The 12,995-nt window shown below is 41.7% G+C and overlaps 1 long non-coding RNA gene across 1 annotated transcript in view; it reads right to left on the bottom strand.

Moving 5' to 3' along the window:
• The window catches only part of LOC124787784, an 847,274-nt gene that overhangs the window by 351,949 nt on the left and 482,330 nt on the right, over nt 1–12,995 (bottom strand). The window contains exon 3 of the long non-coding RNA XR_007016011.1: nt 12,615–12,645. This is a non-coding gene — a long non-coding RNA (uncharacterized LOC124787784). The remainder of the gene's footprint in view (nt 1–12,614; nt 12,646–12,995) is intronic.

Below are 12,995 nucleotides of genomic sequence, written 5' to 3'. Positions count from 1 at the left end.
GTTTTCGATGAGCAATCTGTCTAACTCTTTTTGCTCACTAGTCGCGTAAACTAGATTAATAAATGTTACAATGATACCTGACAAATAAGACACGCAGCAGAACCTTAGGTACATCCACAGAACCGCTCAGGTGACGCCACAAAATCTACTGCAATTCGCTTGACATCATCTGTCTTGCCTACCTTCATTTCTCGTATATTTCAGGATTTACTGCATTTGATTTTCACCTCTTGACCTAGCTCATGGCCGCCAGTTCAACCTCCTGTGCAAGCTGAGCAGTTAAAGCACACTTTACCATTCATTGCAGTGCTGTCACATCAGTTGGAAAGGGAACTTTATGAGGATATATGTTCTTTGAGTCAACCAGCGGCCGATATTGTTTTAACTTTGAAATCTCACCTCTCCTTCACTTTCGTTAATTTCTATTGGTATCTTAATCATGATCACAGTGATTAGACGCCAAGGATAATTGAGTCTGCAAGTAGGAAAGGAAGCTGATGCCTGGCTTAGTGTCACGACAAGACGCTTTAAGGTAGGTGCCCACTTTAGCAACAGAGGACGGACCATCTTAATAATTTCAGTTGCAGTTTAACGCCTGTTAATCCCGGTCGCGCATAGCGCGCACACTCGCGGTCCTCTCTTTACGAAATATCAGACGGTACTATATCTCTCGAGCGCCGAGCTGTATCGTGCTGCCAACTCTAAAACATATTTTATTCCAAATCTACGTACAGAAAATGCCAAAAATGTGCTAAAGTTGACAGGAAATTCTGAAAAAAAAAAAAAAGCCAATGCATTTACCATAACTACCGAAAAATAAATATAATTATAAACTACTGTACCAAATCTTGTTTTTGCCTTGTAGCGTCTCAACCCTTTAAGAGATCTATTGCACGAGACCTCCAACATTTACATCTCTACAACGAAACCTGCACTAAATACAGTATCTACCAAAACATGGCTACCACTTTTACACTCCAGCAATCACAAGACTACCAAATCCTAAAACTACCAAAATAAAACTCTACTAGCACAATTCTATACTCCTAAATACCACAAAAATACATCCTTTCCCTTAAGGTAACATTTTCGTGGTCACTGTCAAAATATTATAAGCGAAGTCTGTTCATTAATCCATGCCTGAGTTAGCTGCTAATGAACAATAAAATCAACAAATCAGAAAGAACACATTATATTTGTAAGTAAGATATCCAGTAAGTATTACGTTACAACACCAGATGGCATGTGGATATCGATAATGCAGTGTGGCAGCGCGGTGGTAACTAAAGCGTTCCTGATAACGCAAATTCGTTCTTTAAACAAAAAAACGCACAACCGTTGACGTATCAGGAGAAAATGCTAAAAATATGCTAAAAGGAATTTTTTCATGCCACATCACTTGAAAACATGCTAAATTTGATCCTAAAAACAACAAATTTGTAGCGCTGTCGAAGCAAACGGTTGGCGCCTAGCGCCATTCTTATAGTATAATGGTGCTTCCTTATCAGCGACGCCAACTCGCTGGATTAATGCCGCCTAAGGGTAGACTTGATCTGTCCGGGACAAGATCGATACCTGCCCCGTTAAATGCGGGGAAAAGTTTAGAAGTCTGTAAAGATAGTTACTTTTTTCATTCACCGCTACAATGTATATTTGACATGTACCGGTAACGAAAAGTTGTGAATTTTTGAACTGTTGGAGATAAAGAGAGAAGGAAGAGAAGGAGGAACACATTTTATTGATAATTTTAGAAAAAAAAATTTCTCGCGAAATAGGCAAAGAATGTCAGAGCTACCACCCAGCTTCGCGATTCAAGGAGAGCAGTACCCTGGAAACTGACGTGACTGTTGTGGAGACGCGGAACAAAGGCATAGGAGGCACAGCATTCACAACCTGTCTTTTTCAATGAAGGAACAAGAACATACTGACATTCTATTAGTCGGTCATTGCATTTTATTCGTTCTGGAGTGAGAGATTTGTAATAGCGCCAGAGCTACTAAAATTATCCTTCATTGTATTTCGAAGAACGTTAGAAAGTTATTATTAAAAGGGGCAATACCTCTCTTATTATCTGAAGAATGTGTTCAGATTTTAGTTGAAATAAACGGAAGAGAAATTAGTGCTTCACGTCCCGTCGACAACGAGGTCACTAGAGACCGAGGACAAGCTCGAGTTAGGGGCGGACGGGGAAGGTTGGTTGATTTGGGGGAGGGGACCAAACAGTGAGCTCATCGATCCCAGCGGATTGAATGGGGAAGGAAAGCGGCCATGCCCTTTTAAAGGAACTATCCTGATATTTGCCTGGAGCGATATAGGGAAGTCACGAAAAACCTAAATCAGAATGGCCGGACGGAGATTTAAACCCTCTTCCCTTATGTGAGTCCAATGTGCTAATAATCACTGCACCAGCTCGCTCGGAGATTTTAGTTCAGTGACCAATGATTTATTTAACACAGTGAATTTATTTTAATCTCAATGGTTTCGAGCAATTTGGAGTTTCTTTTTAATCGCTGCGTGAAGCGGAAACACGTTGTTTTAACATTTGAGACTCATTGGGCTTGTTACCGGAACATTTTTAATGTAGTCAAATGCGAATTCTAGCGTCCCAGTTATGATTTTGATACTAGCGAATTAATTTTACCAGATAAGTTTTACTTATTTAGGCCCCCTTATTGCGGTGGCTCAACCGAGTCACAATATATGAACTTTTACCGCTCTCGTTTGGAGGCATCTTAATCACTCTTTAGTTAAAGCCTCACTTTTAGGGTTTCGTAAATCAATTGCTAAAAAGAACCTGTACAGGATCATTTTGTTGTCCGTCTGTCTGCCCGACTGTTGAGAATCCTTTTCCTAAGGGACAAGTAGACATATCAAGTTGAAATTTACATACCACATAGTAAGGTCTACGGTCCCTTGGCGGTGTAAAAAATGTAAGCCTTTAAGTCACTGAAATCAGAAGATACGGCCATTTGTGTCAAGTATTTTGATAATCGCTATCACCAAAACTCCTATGGTACTTCCCGCTGATGTGGAATCATAGAATTTGTCAACAAGTAAGGTTCTACAGTGAAAGTACAACAAAAACGTCCGAGAATTGTTAATTCGTAAGTATATCACACGAGAGTCTTGCAGTTCGCGGGGACGCAACTCTTGCCAGTATTGATATCGACAGCGGCAAAAATCATCGAGATTCTTTATTCCCGGGATGGACGAACTTTCTGTATACATTTTTATGTTCCTACTTGAACGTGGACAACTTTTTTAAAGAAAGGGAGACTCATAAACGACCTTCAAATAGCAGTGGGTGACACTTAGGTGGCGACAGCTGGGCAAACACGGAAATGAAACCTCAGTGCACGATAAATGTACGTATTCCCACCGCACGCTGGAAGACACTACCATCTGTGATGTTTTCGTTTACGCAAAATCGACACCGAGAAGCAGTCTTAAGACAATCCGGAGGCGGACGCTGGTGGAAGCGGCGCTGCTGGGAGACGGCTAGAAATGCGACACCCACGGCCGTTCCGCCGCCGCCGGAACCGCGTGTGTAGGACGAGTGGAGGCCGACGAGTGCGCGCCGGGACACGTCGGGCGCCTCGCGAAGCCGCCAGATTGCGCAACGCTACACCGCCACTGGCCTAGTCTCTACATCAGGCGCCAGGGTGTTACGAGGGCGCGCCGAGTGGAGGCGGGGACAAACTACTTAGTCTCGGATCCACTGCACGTCTGCAAACCGGTGTCGAACTGGGTTTCAAGGGACGGCAGCAAGGAACGAAACAAAACACACGTAGTGATTATAAAGTGCACATCTGTTGGATAATATTCAATACTCTGATCCCCGACGATCTGCCGTGTAATACGCCTGAATCGTCCACAGCATGCTGTCCACAACATACGAGCATATGGGTCGCTGCTGTCCAGATCTGTCCCACTTGCCGACGGCGGGCCTTCTAGGATCATAAGAAGTATGAGGAGGGTTCCTGCGGCGACGCACTGCAATCTGAACTGGCCTCAGGCATAATCATCCTCCTTAAAGTCACCAGAATCCGCATCCCATTCCGTGGGTTGACTTCTCCCCTGCAAGAAACTGTTCACGGGCTGCATTATCATCTTTAAACACGAACGCATTGCGTAACGCTGACTGTGCGGCTGGATAATACTATGGCGTACTGAACAGCAATGCCTCCGAAAGTTTTATTCTGTTCTCAATATAGGTTTAGGTATTACTTGCCATGCATTACTCAGTACACTTTCTCTCTTCGCTGAGAGCTCCGAATTGCAGCGCGTCACACGGCATTGTGTAACGTAACTGTGTTAGTGCTTGACAATCAGCGCACTGTGATCGAGTTTCGAACAGCAGAAAATTTTATCCACACATGCAGCGCCCTCTCCTTCAGCATCACAATCCCAGAGCACACTCAGGCCCTGCGACTTTTGTAACAATCGATTCACTGACACCGATCATCCTCCATACAGTCCCGAGTTGGACGCATCCGATTTTTATCTGCTTCGAAAACTTGAAGAACACCTTCGAGAACTTCACTTTGACAGTGTTGAGGTGGTGCAAGCAGAGGTACGGTTCCGTGAACAAAGTCAAACAGTCAACAGTGACCGTATCAACAAGCTTGTTTCTCGTTGAGAGAGATGGGTTCGTCGCCCGGGTGACTATGTTGACAGCCGGCTGGTGTGGCCGCGTGGTTCTAGGCGCTTCAGTCTGGAACCGCGCGATGGAACCGCGCGACCGCTACGGTCGCAGGTTCGAATCCTGCTTCGGGCATGCATGTGTGTGATGTCCTTAGTTAGGTTTAAGTAGTTCTAAGTTCTAGGGGACTGATGACCTCAGATGTTACGTCCCATAGTGCTCAGAGGCATTTGAACCATTTGGACTATGTTGACAAATAAGTGTGGGGACATGATATATAAAGATGTAGCATGTTCATAAAGTTTGTGTTATTTAAAAAGCTACAAAAGGTATCACATGCAAATTCGAAGGTATTAGTTTTCAGCACGCCCTCGTAGGACACTGACCCGATGCTTCTCAGCCCACAAATTACCCTCGACAGATAAAGGAGGCGTCCTGCCGCAGTAAAAGATGTCAGCTGAAAACCTAACTGACTTACCTGCCGGCTAAACTCTTGTATGCTTATGACGTGCAATGAACCCTGACCATTCCCACGCTTATCTGCGCCAGTTAACATGGGGCAGACAATCCTGCACCCGTCGGTGAAGGTAATGCGACCTACTGATCCACATTCATTTCGAGGTATTTCACACCTCCTTCATGCAAGACCCGAAGCTTTGTGGGGAGGGAAGCGTGGACAGGAAGATAGGAAGAGGCAGCGGGTTTGTACTGTTGCCCGGAATGATCCAGAACTGAAGTCACATTTATCTGTTACAGGCGGTTGCGTACTGATTGTATCGAAACTGCCTTTCAATACCAAACAGGCGTGCAGTTCTGTTGCATTGTACTCTGAGTACTCCATAATTTGTAGGCAGCGATCATCAGCTAGTTGTGACCGCGGGCGACCACAGCGAGGCAAATCGCAGGTGCAAGCGGCAAACTTCGTGGAATCCAGCAGCGATGAACTTCCGTTTCCGTTATTCGCAGAATAATACTGTTGCCACGGATGGAGATTATGTTGACACGTAGATGGAGTGTTAGCCTTGTATGTGTTTAAACTCAAATTATATCGAACGGACCTCTGACACAGCGGCAGCACCCGCGCAGCGTATGTTCCTCGCCGTCTCTCCGCCCTGTTAAATCCGTTTACACACCGTCGGCCCCAAACACCACTGGGAGAGTCATCGTTCACAATTCGGCTTATACAATCAACGAGTTTATACACCCCCCCTCCCCCCAGTCAACACTAGCCGATATAATGAGAATTAATTACAGAGGTTTGAAACAGCTCTTTTTTTTTTTTTTAATCAGTTTTCTGACTGCTTTGCTGCGAACCGTCACAAATTCCTCTCCTAAGCTAACCTCTTTATCTCAGTGTAGCATTTGCAACCTACGGCCATTCTCTGTCTTCCTCCACAGTTTTTGCCCTCAACAGCTCCCTCTAGTACCATGTAGATTATTCCCTGACTTCTTAACCCATTTTCTACACTTCTGTCCTTTCTTCCTGTCAGTATTTTCGGATGTTCCTTTCTTCGGCGATTCTGCTGAGAACCTCCTTATTTCTTATTTTATCAGTCCGCCTAATTTTTGAAATTCTTCTTGAGCACCATGTCTCAAACGTTTGAACTGTCTTGTTTTCCGGTTTTCCCACAATCCATGATTCACTACCATACAATGCTTGTTCCAAACGTACATTTTCAGAAATTTCTTCCTCGAATTAAGGCCTATGTTTGACACGAACACACTTCTCTTCGCCGGGAAAGCGCTTTTTGCCCGTGCTAGTCCACTTTTTACGTCCTCCTTGCTGCATATATCAGTGTTATTTTGCTGCCAAGGTAACAGAATGCCTTAACTTCGGTTATTTCGTGACCACCAATTTTGTTATTAACTTTCTCGCTGTTCTTCTCAACATTTTTGTCTTTTTCCTCTTTACTCCCAATCATATTCTGCTCTCATTAGATTACTCATTTCATTCAACAGATCCTGTGACTTCTTCACTTTTACTGAGGATGGCAATAACATCGCCTAATCTTATCATTGATATCTTTTCACCTCGAATTTTAAACCTACTCTTGAAACTTCCGCCATTTCTTCTTAAATGCATAGGCTCAACATCAAGAGCGAAAGACTGCATCCCTGTCTTAGACCCTTTTTAATCCGAGCACTTGGTCTTTCAATATTATTGTTCCCTTTCAGCTATTGTACAAATTGTATATTATCTGTCTTACACTATGCCTTACTCCCATTTCTCTCAGAATTTCGAGTATCTTCCACCCATTTGGACTGTCGAACTCTTTTTCGGTCGACGCGTCCTATGAGTGTGTGTGTGTATTTTTCTTCACTCTTATTCCCCTTATCAAGCGCATTGTCAGAATTTATAGTGCCTTTATCTTTCCTAAAACGAAACATATAACAGCTGATAGAGCCTCAATTTTCTTTTCATACTTCTGTATATTAGTCTTGTCAGCAGCTTGGATGCTCGAGCTTTTTAGCTTATTGTGAGAGAGTTCTCGCACTTAACTGCCCTTGCTAACTTCGGAATTGTGTTGATATTTTTTTCCGAATCTCTGATGCTACGCCGCCAGTGTCACGGAGTCCACACACGAACTTTAACAGTCGCTTGGTTCCCACATCTCCCAATAATTTTAGAAATTCCGATGGAATGTCATCATTCCCTTCTGATTATCTGATCCCAAGTCTTGCAGAGTTCTTTTAAATTCTGATCCTAATAAATGATCCTCTACGTCTTCTCTATCGACTCCAATGTCGTCTGTCACGTTATCAGAGAAGTCGTCCCTCTCATATAGGCTTTGCATGTACGGTTTCACCTACCTGTGTTCTCTCCTCTGCTTTTAACGTTTGAATTCCCATTGCACTCTTAATGTTGCCAACCTTGCTTTCAATTTGACCGAAGGCTGTTTTGAATTTCCTATATGCTGAGTCGGTCCCCCCCGACGATTATTTCCTTTTCTATTTCTTGACATCTTTTCTGCAGCCGTTTCGCCTTGGCTTCCCTGCACTTACTATTTATTTTACTCCTAAGGGGTTTATATCGGTGCATTCCTGTCTTTCCTTTAACATTTTTACACTTCCTTCTTTCGTCGACGAACTGAAATATTTCTTCTATTGGTCGATATTTCTTAGCAGTAAGCTTCCTCGTACCTACATTTGTCTGTCCAACATCTCTTACTTCCATTTTTTGAGAAGCCTACTCCTGCTCAGCTGAACTGCCTACCGCGGTATACACAATAATATCCTAGTCATAATATGGTAACACACCATACAGAAAAATTCTAGCTATTGGTAGTTTGCATGCCAACACGACGCATTCTCTCCAGGATCTACAGAGAATGAAGACCCGATGGTATAAAAATTAATGCCCTAATCTTGCACACCTCACTCAAGTGGTAGTACGAGAAGTTTTTTTATGGGAGACTTCAGTTGTCAAAGTCACAGAGCACTTCTGTGCACCTTTCTTCATGTATGTACATGCCGAAGTCCTTACAGGCAGTCAGCTTGACTTAACTTTCAAACGATCATCATAAACCGTTGTCACGGCACTGAAAATAATAGCTTTTAGAATTCTGCGGCACAATTTTGGACATGGGTTATCAGTGAAACATCAGATGTCTGTAGTACTGAGACAATTGTCCATACGACGCTATACTAAAATCAGATGGTTTATGTCGTTTCTGATGAGTAAACTCGAAAACTTTGGGTATGACGCTCAGGACACAGGACGAGATAATGAAATACGTATTAATATAAAGAAATACTTCACTTGTCTTTATTAGCAAGATGCCAAACGAAGTCGCGAAACAAGAAGAATATTGAGGGCGTGGAGGGGGGGGGGGGGTAGTGTTGGTTTCCCCACTGTAAGAAGATTGTTGATACGTGCGTGTGGAGAAAAAAAAAAAAAAGAGGTCAATGTTAAGTTGCGTATGATACGAAACGTCGCAGAAGTGCCTAAAGTCAATTATAAGACTGAAACGAGACATTCTTTTGTGCTGACAGTTCTCCAGCGTATGCTTTAGTTTTTATTGTCTATATGGACGAAGTACCCTTTAAAATTCTTGAATAACTTACTTGTGGCCTCTAACATTTGTATCTCTTGAAAAATACAATTTTATTATGATTCTAAGATCCATATGACTTTTTACTCATACACGCCTAGTAAAAATCATTATTTGATGATTTTTTTAAATAATGAAGAGAGAAATCCAGAGTCGAGGAAATTACGAGTATTTTGAAAAAGTAAAACGAAACTTCCAAACTACCTGTGTACAAGATATAGACGGACTGGAAACGTTGCACTTCTGGCTACTGCCATACAACAGTAATTGTAAAAGGTCTCATGATTATCCCATATCAGCAAAGTATGTTATTCGAGGTCTGTTTAAAATTTTAAAAATAGCAAGTGTCAAATCTCCGCTTTCTGGAGCCATTCCATTTTACCAACGACTTGGAATCCTGCAACCTATGGGCAAGACGGATGAGACGAGCATGAAGTGTGGCATAACCGCTACTTTTTCACACTGCTACGACTAACTTGAAGGAATATGATTTGCGGCTGAATAATAATAATAATAATAATAATAATAATAATAATAATAACAATGATAATGATAGTAGAAAAATGTCTGACTGCTAAGCGAAGCGAAAAGAACTCTTCTCATAACGTAGTCCATTACTGTGCATAATCACAAAAACTACTTAGAATTAAATTAGACAGTCAGGAAATATATATCAGAGAGAAGATTATACAAGCAGACCAAAACCAGTTTTCGTGAACAATTCATTTGTGTTAAAAAAAAATAAGCACAGGATCTAGGAAAACCTTGACAGAAGAAACTTCGAGAAAAAGATGAAGAGACTGTAAGAAAGAAAGAAAGAAATACAAAGCACGTCAGCTGCTTACGTTCGGATATATGACAACTGTGTTCCACGAAATTTGCGCTCTAACAAGAAAGCCTCTGAAATTTGTGCTCGGTTTTCCTGGAAACTACCCTTCACTAAGTCGCCCACCGGAAACGTTCCCCGTGAACGCAAGTGACGTGCTGTCGGTCACTGCCGTGCCGCCCCGGCCGAGCCGCGCAGAAGCCGCCCCGCGAATGGACAGCTACATTGACATCCTGCTACCGAAAGCAGAGCGCCAGTGACGATCGACATACCTTTCTACTGTACGCCTTCTTACAGATTAATAGTACGCTGTTTCTGGTCGTTCTAACGTTTAAATCCTCCTTTTCCTTCTTTTATGAAGCATAGTCGGTCCTAATATGAAAAATCTTTATGCATTGTCATATCAAGAAATTTGTTTCTTTACTATTACATTAGTTATTTTATGATGCACTCTGTTCTTTTAAAGTATTATCTTACTTAATTAACGGTTTCATAAAGCTCACATATCTTCCACTTGGCAATAATGACGTTGTGCGGAACTGTAATTATAAAGGAAGTGGAGTTCATGTTTCTAAGTCACACGGAGGACGCGATCATGTAGCACTACGAGTAGGAGCAGAAACTATGTAGGTCTTATGTCAGCTATATACGTGCATTATCCTGGCATTTTAATTAGTGTGACAACGCACGTCATGTAAATTACATCTATCATATGCTGACCCACAGGTACGGACCAAGTATTATTGGGTGTGTGTCGCCTCTGTTCTTTTCAGACGTATCGACAAGTGAAGATTTGTGCCAGACCGGGACTCGAACCCGTATTTCCCTCTTTACGCGAGCGGTCGCCGTAACCGCTTCGGCTCTGCGAGTACGCCTACCATCCAGCACATAATCCCAGTTTGCCGCAAAGTACTTCCGTAGCGCCCCTTGTCCATTTTCCTCATTGCTCGCGGCATTTCGCACGATTCCGTCGAGATGTCTGAGCTGAGCTAGGGTGTATCCACCACTGAAGATGATATGGAATGCTGTCAAGGCTTAGGTAATATAATTAAATTTGTGATTTCTGTTCATCTGTTCATTCCTACATGTCCGAAAGAACAAACACCACACATATACCATACATAAGCGTCTGACAGCGAATAACGCCACCATCACTGCGGATGCACACTACTTTTGAACTCTTGTGGTAATCACGTAAAGCTGCGAACGATGAGGATAATAAACACAGAACGGTACACGCATAGTGTGCGACAGGTTGAGAATGTGTGTTGGACGGCAGGCGTGATCGCACAGCCGATGCAGTGAAGGCGACCGTTCGCGTAAAGCAGAAAATACGGGTTCGAGTCCCGGTCTGGCACAAATCTTCACGTATCACTGGACTTTTTTAATGCCCGATTGCGGCAAAGGCCTAAATTTCGCATCCTGTGGCCGTATAGGTATGAGCAGCCCATTGTGGCTCGCCTTCATTTATTCTATCTTAAATATTTTGCGACTAAAGCCGTTTTGGCGTGTTAATTACTTTATATGTGACATATAAGTACTGCTTATGTCTTTTATTGTTAATCAGTACTTACACTTTTTACAGAAAAGTGTCTTACCCTATAACTCTGTGACTATGTTATAGGCCACTTTAATTGTTTTCAATTCTGATGAAGGCACTCCTAGTAGTGTCGAAATCCGGTTAATTAAGTCTAAAAATAGTGGCCGAGGGCTTATTTCTTGCAATTGTAGCCTAAATTTCTCTTATACCACATATTATTTTATATTTAGTGCTTTGTCTAGAAGAAGAGACAGGACTTTTAATTCCATTTGTCCTTACGTTCTCCATTGTAGTTTAGGAGAGCCCGGTCATAAGCGAAAATTTTTGGACTGGGTCCACAGAAAAATAAATTATGATAACTACCAACTGACAAAAAATTGTCGTTACAGGTCTTGTTAGAGCATGCCCAGACCTCCACATCACTACAACACGCCAGTGGACCTTTACTCATCCTTTTCTGGTCGCAAATTTCATCGGATCCCTTACAGGTCACAAATTAAACACAAGCGATTCACAGCTGAAGGTAAAGATGCAAATAATAACACAAAAACTGTGTAGGAAGCAGTTAAAACGAGGTTACGTTGTTTTAAAACTATCAACGAACGAAGTGACTATGTTTCTCATTAACTTAAAAGTCACATGCTACAAGCTGGTTCTGTTACTACTAGACCGCGGATTTTAGGTAAAAACCTATTTTGTTCCTGAGTTCCTATTTGCATAAAAATTGGTACTTATGCATTTCATGACTATTTACACTTAATAGCGTTAATTTCTATAGGACCTAAAAAAAGCCTATTTCGACCTTAGTGCCTATTTCGGCTTTAATATCCTAAAAAGTGCCTATTTCATCATATACGACAGTGGCTCCAAGTTTTTCCACACTATACGACAGATGGAAAAAAATATTTTCTGCCCAGCGTGCAGCAAGGTGGCTAGTTGATATGCGCTCACGCTTCGTATTTGCCTAACACTTCGGTCTTTTTTTATATTTTATATCGCTATCCCTGTTAATACCAAATATTCTTTATAGGTGTTTTATTATTCATATGTAAAAAATAGATCACGGATCTTTAGGTTAAAACCTATTTTTTTCCTAAGCTCCAATTAGCGTAGATGTAGAACGTTCTTTTTCAGCGTATAAATGGATTCTGACAGACAAGCGCCACAGTTTTTCACTAGAAAACCTATAAAAGATTTTGGCTATTTATTGTGAAGCCAACTATGATCAGAATATGCGAAACTACGAGTGTATTAATTAAACTATTGCCACATCTTTTCTACGGAACTCAAAAATATTTGGAGTTATGTTCAACATTAATTTTGTAGATTGCTGTGCTCTGTAACTGTGTAAATATTCATTATCCTTGTTTTAATGACTAATATGATGTTCATGCTGTCAACACTGTATTTTAATTTATTTTTATTTTCTCTGCATCATTTTTATTAGAGCCTATTTTAGGTTTTATATAGCCTAAATGAACTACTGAAGGAACCTATTTTAGGTGCCTAAAACACACTTTTTTACGACCTAAAAATCCGTGGTCTAGTTATTACCTTAGCAGCTGCCACCAGTTAAACTTCGACTCTGAAACAAACAAGAAAAAAGAATTACTACAGCTTCAAACACAAGTAAGTGGACACAAGAAAACACAGCTATCAAAGGCAAAGCGAAATTATTTTACATTTTCTTTGAGTTAAAAATTTTTAGCGAAGTGCGATGCTGGAGGGAGGGACTGTTTGATTTTTGGTCAGCTGTGGGACACAGCAGGTTAGCAGTTTAAAGAAGGAATGTTGTATGATCCTCAGTGTCAGCGGGTAAAAACTAGTTCTACACACACACACACACACACACACACACACACACACACACACACACCTCCATAGTAACAGCAGGTTCGTTAACAGTTCTTGATATTTGCACCACATTGTACTTCC

Source organism: Schistocerca piceifrons, chromosome 3 (genome assembly GCF_021461385.2).
Source record: "Schistocerca piceifrons isolate TAMUIC-IGC-003096 chromosome 3, iqSchPice1.1, whole genome shotgun sequence".
Classification (NCBI taxonomy): Eukaryota; Metazoa; Arthropoda; class Insecta; order Orthoptera; family Acrididae; genus Schistocerca; species Schistocerca piceifrons.
Note: the sequence above shows the minus strand (reverse complement) of the source record. Positions and strands in the feature narration are given on the sequence as shown.